The 10,120-nt window shown below is 42.5% G+C and overlaps 1 protein-coding gene across 1 annotated transcript in view; it reads right to left on the reverse strand.

The window, feature by feature from the left end:
* Gja1 (gap junction protein alpha 1) overlaps positions 1-4,956 on the reverse strand; it is a 9,352-nt gene extending 4,396 nt beyond the window's left edge. The window contains 1 exon segment of the mRNA XM_090338206.1: positions 4,731-4,956. The gene's annotated coding sequence lies outside the window, so the exon portion shown is untranslated.
* Positions 4,957-10,120: the final 5,164 nt, after the last annotated feature.

The following is a 10,120-nucleotide window of genomic DNA, read 5'->3' on the forward strand; positions in this document are numbered from 1 at the left end:
TGATAGGACCCATTCCTTCTATTGTCCTTGCTGTCTGTTGCCTGATCTCAGCCAGGTCACTGGCCTGGGCAGCCCCCTTCTCAACCTAGTCTTGAATCAGCTCTGCTCCTCCCACCTGGTTCCTTCTCCACTAGTTTCAGGCCTCACTACTTTAGTCAGTTTTCCTGACCACCAAGTATAAAACAGCAACATCCTTTTACCAGTGCTGTCACTTCCTATTCCCCTTGGCCTACTTTTTAAAATAACTCTCTGAGCTGATAATTTATCACTGGTCCATTAGGGCTTATGGCTTCCTCTCTGCTTTCTTCAATTAGAATATGAGCTCTGTGAGGAAGTTAGTTCTGTTCACTAGTCCTTAACCCAAGTAAGAAATGCTGGGCAAAACCAAACCAAAACAACAAAAAAAACTGCTGGATGAATTTATTATAACTAGGGCCCTCTTATTAAGACTTAAAATGACAATAACTCAAGGAGCACGCCGAGTGTTGAAACAACACTTGACATCATTCCCGAGTAATCAGTGAGTAAAATAAAAAGACATTAATTTAAAAAAGCTTCTGTCGTTTATAAGATGAGGTCCTGGTGCTGCTATTTTTCTACTTTTGCACATTCTGATTGTAACACAAGTTTATTGCAGCCAAGGACACGATTGCAGAAAAAATAGTTCAAGGACAAACAAGATGAGAGAAAAGAAAAGGAGAAAAAGGGGGCGAAGGTGAAGGAAGAGGAGAGCTGATGTTAAACCCAGTTATTATATCTCCACACACACATGGTCATGGAGCATGTAGAGATTTGAATCCTGTATTTGGGATGGTGGGGAACAAAAATTTCCACTTCATTAGGTAAAATCCAACCTTTGCCTTTCTGCCTGGAAAGCTGAAGCTTAGCCTAGGTCTGTGGTCTATCAAATCTAGTCTGCGTGTAAACATCTCCTCTGTTTAAAGTCCTGCCTGATTAGTCTCAGATTCCTTGGTAAAGCGCTGACACACCTTTACATTCCTGAACTGCTTTTGATGAACTTCTGTTTTGTTTTTTTACTTTTCTCTCTTTTAGAGGGTGAGAATTAGGAGGTTAAGATCAAAATACAAAACCAGGACACAACCATGCTTTTCTTTTTCTGGCTCTCCTTAGCCATCTTATCATCATATGAGTATACTAGTTTCTCCTGGCCAAGAAGAGGTATGTGAAGGATGCCACCCCAAAAGACAGTGACCAAGAGACAACAACTCATTCACCAACAAAGTTTGTTCAAGTAAATTTAGGGGTGCCCCAGGAAAAACAATTAAGTCAGAAGCAGCGCACTAAAACATTTATTTTTTCAATACTAACTGGGGTTAACTTCAACACTTTCCTTAACTTCTATCTCCTATTTTCATAGTGCAGTCATTTGTAATCACATAAATACACCCTGTATGATGCTCAAACCCAAGTGAAATAGTATTTTAACAGTATTCTCTATGCTCTCTGATTGAAAGAATCCTTGCTTGTAGGGGCCAGGGAAGTCCACCTATTATTCTTTGAAAGATCTATGAAAGGTATGCATGGATGGTGGCTCATTACTATTCACAACTACTTAGGAGACTGAGCTCTGAGTATTAAAATTTGAAGCCAGCTTAGGCAGAAAAGTCCAGGCGACTCTTATTTCTTAATTTACCACCAAATGGCCAGAAGGGACTCAAGAAGTAGAGCATCAGCTTCAAGTGAAAAAGCTAGGGGACAACACTCACACAGAGCTGGTTTTAGTACTGGCACAAAAAAATGGGGGGGGGGAGGAGGAAATCTAGCCCATTTAGCTAGTGTATCTCTTTACCAAAACAGCAAGTGAAATGACTTAAAAACACATTTCAACCATGGTTTACATTTCAGCAAAGGTGCTTGATATAAACTCAGCTACATGGTGAATTTAGTAGACAGTTAAATAAAGTGGATAGTTTCGTCATCTTTCTGCAAGTTATTTTTTTCTTGAGATAGTCATATAGCTCAGGGTGGCCTTGAACTATCTGACATTTCTTCAACCCCAGCCTCCTCTGGTTAGAATTACAGGAGTATACCACCACACTCGTTTGAGTTTTCTCAAGCTGTAGTGTCCTTATTGAAGACTGTTGACAATACAACCTTTTTCTTTTTCCCTTTCCAGAACTGAACTGCGTATGCTTCATTCAACACAGGCATTCAAAGAGACTCTGGATGAGAGGTCAGAATAGGTATTAATCACTGGTGACTGTCCTCTGCCATTCGTTTCCCTCAGGCATACAGTTTCTCAGGTTCTCACCAAGCTAAGCTACACTGTGGTAACTCACAACAAGGTAACAGGAACACCCCCATCTTTGTCAAGGCAGGAATTGGAAACACCTAAACAGCCAAGTGACCTCGGGTGTCCGGATGCTGACTACAGGGTGTATTTCCTAAAAGAGAGTGGCAGAGGAAAGGGTGTGAAATTCGGTGGTGATAAACCTCAAAGGGCATTTGAAATCTGCTTAGGCAGTGGCAGACAAAGGACAGGTGGCCCTGTGTACGACTGTGAAATGCAAACCCTTTTTGCCATCCGGGAGCTTCATTCCAATAATCGCGAATTCAACACAACACCAGGATAGAAGGTGCCTGCTGTGACTTCTATAATTTTTTAAATTCAATTTGGCCTGCCCAAAGTGCTAATTATTCGACTCCAAGGTATATTTTACATGTGGATTGGCACACCAGCAATCCTTGCGTTAATTTTTTTTTTAATACATAGAAGTAAGCTTCTTCCCGGGAAATCGTGACAGTTTTAAAATGTACCCCTTGTCCCAGCTGGACAGACTTAGCATCTTTCTCCTTATTACTAACTTGGTTTGGGCGCGAAGGGAATGAACCCCCGACTGAAGACAGCCAAGGGTTTCTCCCCGGCCTCTCGACACCCCCCCACCCCATTTTGTACATCTTGGGGTGGGGAATAAACAGAAGCCAGCCTATGTGTGTGGGGGGGTGGGGGGTACTGAGTCTGAAGCGGGTCCAGGAGAGACCAGCATAAAACCGGAGCGAGGCCCGGCCTGCGTGCGACGGACCTGGACTGGAGGACGCGGGGCGCGCGGTGCAGCGGGGGGGGACACCGGGTTCGGGTTCCAGGCAATCACAGCTGGGGTCCCGGGCGCGTTTCAGGGTCTCCCTTCCTCGTGCACCCCGCCTCGCTTCGTTCTTGGTAAATTTTTAAGAACTTCCAGAAGCCTTACAAGTGCAATCTAGCAACACCACAATTCCCAAAGGTGTTCAAGCAGGCAGGCTCCCTCCCCCTTCCCCAGGGTCCCGCCGAACCTAGGAGCCAGAGAAAAAGGGAGCCGGAAAGCCCGAGGAGGAGAGAGGGGGGAGGGAGAGGGCAAGGGAAGGAGGAGATTGACAGCTTTAATTAAGTCAACCACGGCTAGTTCCACAGTTTGGCCTCGCCCCTCCCGGCTTCCCTTCCGAGGCCAGTCTGGGGTGTGTGCGGATTTAGGGCTGGGGGGAGGGAAAGGAGGACAGCTGCACCCCCTACCCCCTCCGAATCTGGGGCCCACCCGGAGCCCTGGAGGCGGCGGCTTAAGATGGCAGGAGGCGCCCCACGGCGCTTTCATTTTAATCTGCCTTCCTGGGTTCTCGGGGTGCAAGCGCCTCCAACTCTGGGGGTCACAACGAGGATCCAAGGTGGGAGTGGAGACCCCGATTTCCACCGGACAACAACCCGCAGGGCTCCATGCGTGGTTTACACAATGATCACACCCCCCCACCCCGTAACAAAAGTCAGCCCTTCTTCAACAGCACACACTAGCGGAAAAACCCTCGGATCTGCAGCCCGCCCGCGCGCGCCGGGACGTTCCGGGCGCGCCGGGGGCTCGGCCGGGGGCTGCCGCAGGGCGCACGCTTCTCCCCCCCCTCTTCTTCTTCGGAGCCGGTCTTTGAGTTGATCGTGGTGGCACCTGGGCCACCCCACCCCCGCCAGCCCCCCTCGTAGCCATCACCCGCCGAAGCGCCCTCGGCCCCAGGCTGCCCCCCAATACTGGGGTTCCGGGGGGGTCCCCGATATTCCTCGCTGGTCGTGCACACACAATAGCCACTGAGACTTCTCAGCCCGAACCCTGCAAACGCTCGGGACTCGGTATCCCGGGCTTTTCGCGGGGAGACTTGCGGAGCAGGGCACCACGTGGACGGGAGGGAGCCGCACACTGGAACAAAGCGCCCGGGTACAAAAGGAGCTCTGCGCCTTCCAGGCAGCAGACACCCATCAAGTTCTCCACCAGAGAAAGCGTCCAGTGGACAATGCCAGAGGCAAGCACGCGAGGCATATCTGCACTTTTGATTTTGTTTACCAAGTCAATCAAATCCCCAACCCAGGCCCCTACATCTCCCCCCCCTCCCAGCCCACCCTAACAATACAGACCCCCTACCCCGAACCCTGCTTCCCAACACTTAAGCACTATCACGCTCTAATACGAAGCAGCCAGATCCAGAAGACTCGCTCAGAAGAATCGGAAAGGTTAGACCCTTTTACCTGTTGCATCATCACACCACCACCAAAAAAAAAAAACTTCTTTACAATCTCAAAATGGAAATTTCAATTTTCCCACTGAATCTCCAACACCCCTGAAAGTTTGCTGCATCTACAAGTTAAAGTCCCAGTTACATGGAGTTACAGGTAGAGTCAAGGAGGGGGTGAAAAAAAAGTTGGGACTTGAAGAAAAAAAGAAACAAGTAGGTAAAGTAAAGTTTTAAAAACTTACTCTCTCACTCAAAAGGAGTGAAGCGGGGCGCTCCAAGCCGAGGAACTCCTGGGTGGATAAGAGACGGAGGAAAAGCAAGTTCAGACACTCAGACCTGTCTATTTAAAGTTTAAAAGTCTGCTGCCGTTTGGTACTTTCCTCACGCCTTCCCCCTAATGAAAGAAAAGTGCTGATACCTCGTAAAAAAAAAAAAAAGCTTTTTTCTAACTTGGAGCACAGAGCTTTTAAAAGTTTCAAGCCACTGACTCAACTGGAAGGAGGGGCTAGCAGAAAGGGGAGGGAAGAAGGGGAGGCGGAGAGGAGGCTGGAGAGCCTGGGGCGGGAGAGGAGGCCAGAGGAGCAGCCAGGTCAAGATAAAGCAGTTTCAATTTGCTGAGGATAAATAAATAATTGCATATATGTATATACATATAGCATTAGAAACATGGACAATCTTACTTGGAATTATTCCTTACTGATCAAAACGTGCTGTTTTTGGTCTGCCCAAAAGATTAGGGCAATCAAAAAAAATATGCATTTTAGACGAATATGTTTTCTTTCATGTAATTAATACATAAAAATGAAGGAGAATAGAATAGCCAAGTGGAAACTTCTTTGTGGAGCAGGGTATGTGAAGGTTGAGGTGAGTATGAAAGACTCCTCAGGCTGGACAATTAGCAAAGGCCTGGCCAGGAATATCTTCAAAGACACACAGGTGTGGGGGTTAATCTGTACCCCAGCCAGCCTCCTGTTTCTTGCCTTGTCTTTTTTTTTTTTTTAATTCTTTTCAGGTTAACAAAAAGGAGATCAATACGCTAGACTATGTGTATTCCTGGGTGTAATGTTTTGACTAGGAAATGTGGGCCTGTACAAAATCTACTGGGAACTGAGAATTTATAACTGGGACTTGCTCATGCCAATGCCCTCACATTTCAATCTGTAAGCGATGTCAGGATTTAAAGAAGGAAATCAAACGCAGACCCTGGTGGTCAAGTAGTGTTAAAGTGGTAATAAGTGAGACTCAAAGCTGTTACCCCGTCTTAACAACATCTCCCCCACCCCCACCCTTGCCCCCTGGCTTGAGTTCTGGGGAATGGCACTGTAAGCTTCCCTGACTCTGTCTCCAGGACTCCGCACTAGGATTTATAATGGCACAAGTCCTGTGGCCTTCTTAGAATGGGCAGCTTGTTTGTAAGAAGGGCTGAGGCCAGGCCATTCCCCAGTAATGTTATTGAGTTGAGGCCATTGTTCTCTAAAACCAAGGCAAACTCATCTAGACTTAGAATAACTAGACTTGCTCTCACTCACACCAGCATCAGGAAAAAAAAAAAAAAAAAGCAAACGTATCCTAGCAATATCTTCCCTAAATATATTTTGACAAAAATAACTAGTAGGTCATCTTTCAAATGTACTTCTGAGGCACAAGATTACTCTCATTTTCAGTATGTTTTTCTTTCCATTAAGAAAAGAGAAAAACCATGTGATAAAATGTTATAAATTGTAATCTATGAAGTCTGACAAAGTCTACTGTTTTGGACTTATAGGTATGCTGTCTTTACTTCGAAATTAATCTGTTATTTTGTCTTCATTACATTTTTTCATGCAAGTCCAAGGACATTCATGAGAAACTGGAATTTTATTATAAGAAAAACACTCCCTTCTTTTTTAACATAACGCTTTCTTTTTTTCATTTGATTGTCGAGATAATGTATAGAGGGGTTACAGCTACATTCATCAGGTAGTGGGTACAGTATTTCTGGCACATTGATACCCTTTCCCACCTCTTACCACCTCCCAATCATCTTGTTTTCCCCCTTCGTTATTTCAAATAAACATATATGCAATATACCAGGTAACAAAGTCAGATACACTAACCACATGAGATTAAGTATAAGGGAAAAAAAAGAGAAAAGAATTAACATAGTACATTAGAGCAATAATCACAAAAATAAACCTCTTGTTTGCATATCCTAAAGTTCATTTTGTTTAGTCTCCTCGGATATGACCATATGTACATAGTTTTTGAGCTATTGTGATCCTCTGCTAGGAGAGTCCTAGATGTGTACTAATTATTAAAAATGAGGGAAACCATGGTGTCTAAAATATTTGTCTTTCTTATTGTCAATAAAAAATGAAAAAAATATTATTTATAGCATTATTCAAAAATGCACTCACAAATAAATTCAATAAAAGGAGGCAAGAACCTGAAGAGTAAATGCTATAAAATAATCTTGATAGAACTTAAAGACCTCAATAAATAGAAAGATAACATTTATTTTGAAGAATTCAGGTTATTAAGATACCAATATCCCCACATTTACCTACACATCCACACAATACCAATTAATTTTTTTTTTTGCCAGTCCCCAGGGCCTGAGCACAGTCCTTGGACTTTCTCAAGGCTAGAGCTCTGCCACTTGAGCCTCAGCACCACTTCCGGCTTTTTTCTATGTATGAGGTACTGAGAAATCAAACCTGGGTCTTCATGCATGCTAGGCAACACTCTACCACTAGGCCAAACTCCTGGCCCACCAATTAAAATTTCAAAGAGACTATATTTGGATTGAATACACACACACACACACACACACACACACACACACACACACACACACACACACATATATGTTTTAAGACTTCCACTTAATCTCTCCTAGGAAGTTTGTTTTCAGAAGAACATTCTACACTTGTGCTATGAACCTTTAAAGATATGTTGTCTTAAAATTTCAGAAATGTAAATGCCTTACTTTCTCACTCTTTAATATAAATATTGACTTCAGAGACAACACCATCTCTGATTGCCAGGCTTTGCCTAGGAAGGTTTGCCTTGAAGACAGTCATTTACAGCCTCCTACAGGTCTTCCTGAGAACCCATCAGGATCAGGCCTTCATCTGTTTTATCCCTGTTGATTTATACTTTGATCAACACATACTATTGATGTAGAGGACAGACTGCTTTTCAACATTCTGAGTGCTAATGGAGACCTAATTGAATTAAACTGTGCTCCAAAATTCCAGAGGTTGGATTCTTGTAGTTTTTTTTTTTTAAAGATGCTTAATTCATAATTTACACAAACTCTGCTGGAGTGAATACTCACTCCTCAATGAATAATATAGATACTTTATAAAAAAGGGAGTGTCAAAAGGGGTACCTTGATGCATGTCTGCAGTCTGTGCTACTTGGGAGTAGAGACAAAAGGATCACTTCAGTGCAGCAGTTTGTACCTACCCTGGGAAATTGTAGTGGGGTTTTCAGAGAAAAAGGACTGTAGATTAGAGAGTGGAAAAAAAGACTGTTGTAATGGAAAGAAAGGGATGGGTATTCAGCTGAGTTAGAAGGCTAGTAGGAAGGAAAGGAAAGTAGAATGACCAGTACTTGATGACAGGTTCAATAGGCAGATGAGGAAGAAGAGGATGTGGAAAGTGGAATTTTAACTGGGAAAATATTCTAAAAAGGAAATTGGAGGATTAATCTGCTTAATGGAACATAATGATTTCAGTTTGATTATTTTGAATTGAAAAACAGAAACATCTAGGGAAAGCTACTTGACTTACATTTAAATCACAGACAGTGGACTTCAGGTTAAAATTATTCCAACATTTATGACACAGCTCAAAGAACAGACTGTTAAAGCTGCACACATAGATAAGATTACTAAAGAATAGACACAAAGCAGTGTGTCCCAAAGACAAAACACTGAGCTTTAGTGGATTGCCTTGTTTTACCAGGCAAAGACAAAGAATACTGAAATAGGAAAGGCAATGATCAGAAAGGAAAGAGAGTATATATTGATGAAAAAGAAGTCTTATTTGTGAGAAAATTATCACTTACTCAAAGGAGCAATGGCCACTTAACTCTAAAAAGAAAGTTATCTCCCTTTTAAAACAAGAGTGACTGGAAACCACAAAGAAAATGAAGCATTGATCAGGAGTGGAAACCACAAATAAAATGAAGCATTGATCAGGAGTGAGTGGAAGGAAACTATAGTTTGAAAGTAGTTTCTCCTAGTAGTTGAGCTGGTCATGTGGACTGAGAAGAATTTCGCAGTATCTCTGGGAGGGGTATTCATATGGATCTGTGGTAGAAGGATTATCTAAGATCTTAAACCTGGTTAATTTTGTAAAGGGATAAGATGGTATCCTCTTATACAGTTCCTTTTTTAAATTTTTCTTTTGAGACTGGGTCTTCGCCTGTAATTCAAGCTGGCCTGGAACTCAGAATCTTGAGATTCTAACTTCTAGGGGGCAGGCTACCACGCCTCTAATGTTAGTGTCAGAATGATTCTTTCTGGGAAAAAAATTCATACTGATCAGTACTTATTGATCAGTCTGGCATGAGTTCTGAAAGTGAGCTTGGAGCTCAATTAATATGGAAGTTTTGATGGATTTTAATGTAAATTAGTCAAACCTGCAGAAGTGTTTTTCTGTTACTATGAGCCTGTTGGCCTGCCACAGTTTACTCCTGCACAATGAAGAATTCTGCTATTGTAAATTACTGTGACACTGCTTTTTCAACTCAGTCTAATTTTCTTCTTGAAAGTGATTTACGCAGCACTTAATGCTTGACTCCACCTGGGGAAAACATTAACAAAATATGAACAAACCAAGGGACACTCAATGAAAAATTATACAACACCAGCAGCAACAACAAAATGTACTTTTATTTTATTTATTTTTTTTTTTTTGCCAGTCCTGGGCTTGAGCTCAGGGCCTGAGCACTGTCCTTGGACTTTCTCAAGGCTAGAGCTCTACCACTTGAGCCTCAGCACCACTTCCAGCTTTTTTCTATGTATGTGGTACGGAGGAATCGAACCCGGGTCTTCATGCATGCTAGGCAAGCACTTTAACCACTAGGCCAAACTCACGGCCCATTTTCTTTTCTTTTAAAAAATATAATTATTTTATTGTACTTTTAAAAGAAAGCATTTATTTTGCTTTCTTTGACTTTGCTGTTGAATGAGAACGAGCCTGTCCATGGATAAATATGTCTTTGGCTCCACCTTCTGGATAGAGTGAAAAGTAAAAATCAATGACCATTCCTTTAAATGATGCTTGCTTAATTTTTAATAGTAACTTATGAATGCTTACATTTATTTATACAGCACATATTTATCATCTTTCAGAAATTATGTTAGATACCAGTTATATATTATGTTTTAGTTATCTAGTGGAAAATCAGCATCATTGAAATTATGAGTTTTCTTGAACAGAATTGTGAAAACAACAAGAAAGGGCACGTGTTCATTTTCTCTATGATTCCACAGTGGGACACTGTTGTGAAGAATCCTGTAAGTTAGTCTGGCATAGTCTGGAAAAGGTTTGTAATCAGAAACCCTTCATTTTACACAATTATTAATTTTGGTTATATAAAGAGAAACAGCCACTAAAGACCTTGACCCGATCACGACAAC

Source organism: Megascapheus bottae, chromosome 8 (assembly GCF_031878675.1).
Source record: "Megascapheus bottae isolate mThoBot1 chromosome 8, mThoBot2.hap1, whole genome shotgun sequence".
Taxonomy (NCBI): Eukaryota; Metazoa; Chordata; class Mammalia; order Rodentia; family Geomyidae; genus Megascapheus; species Megascapheus bottae.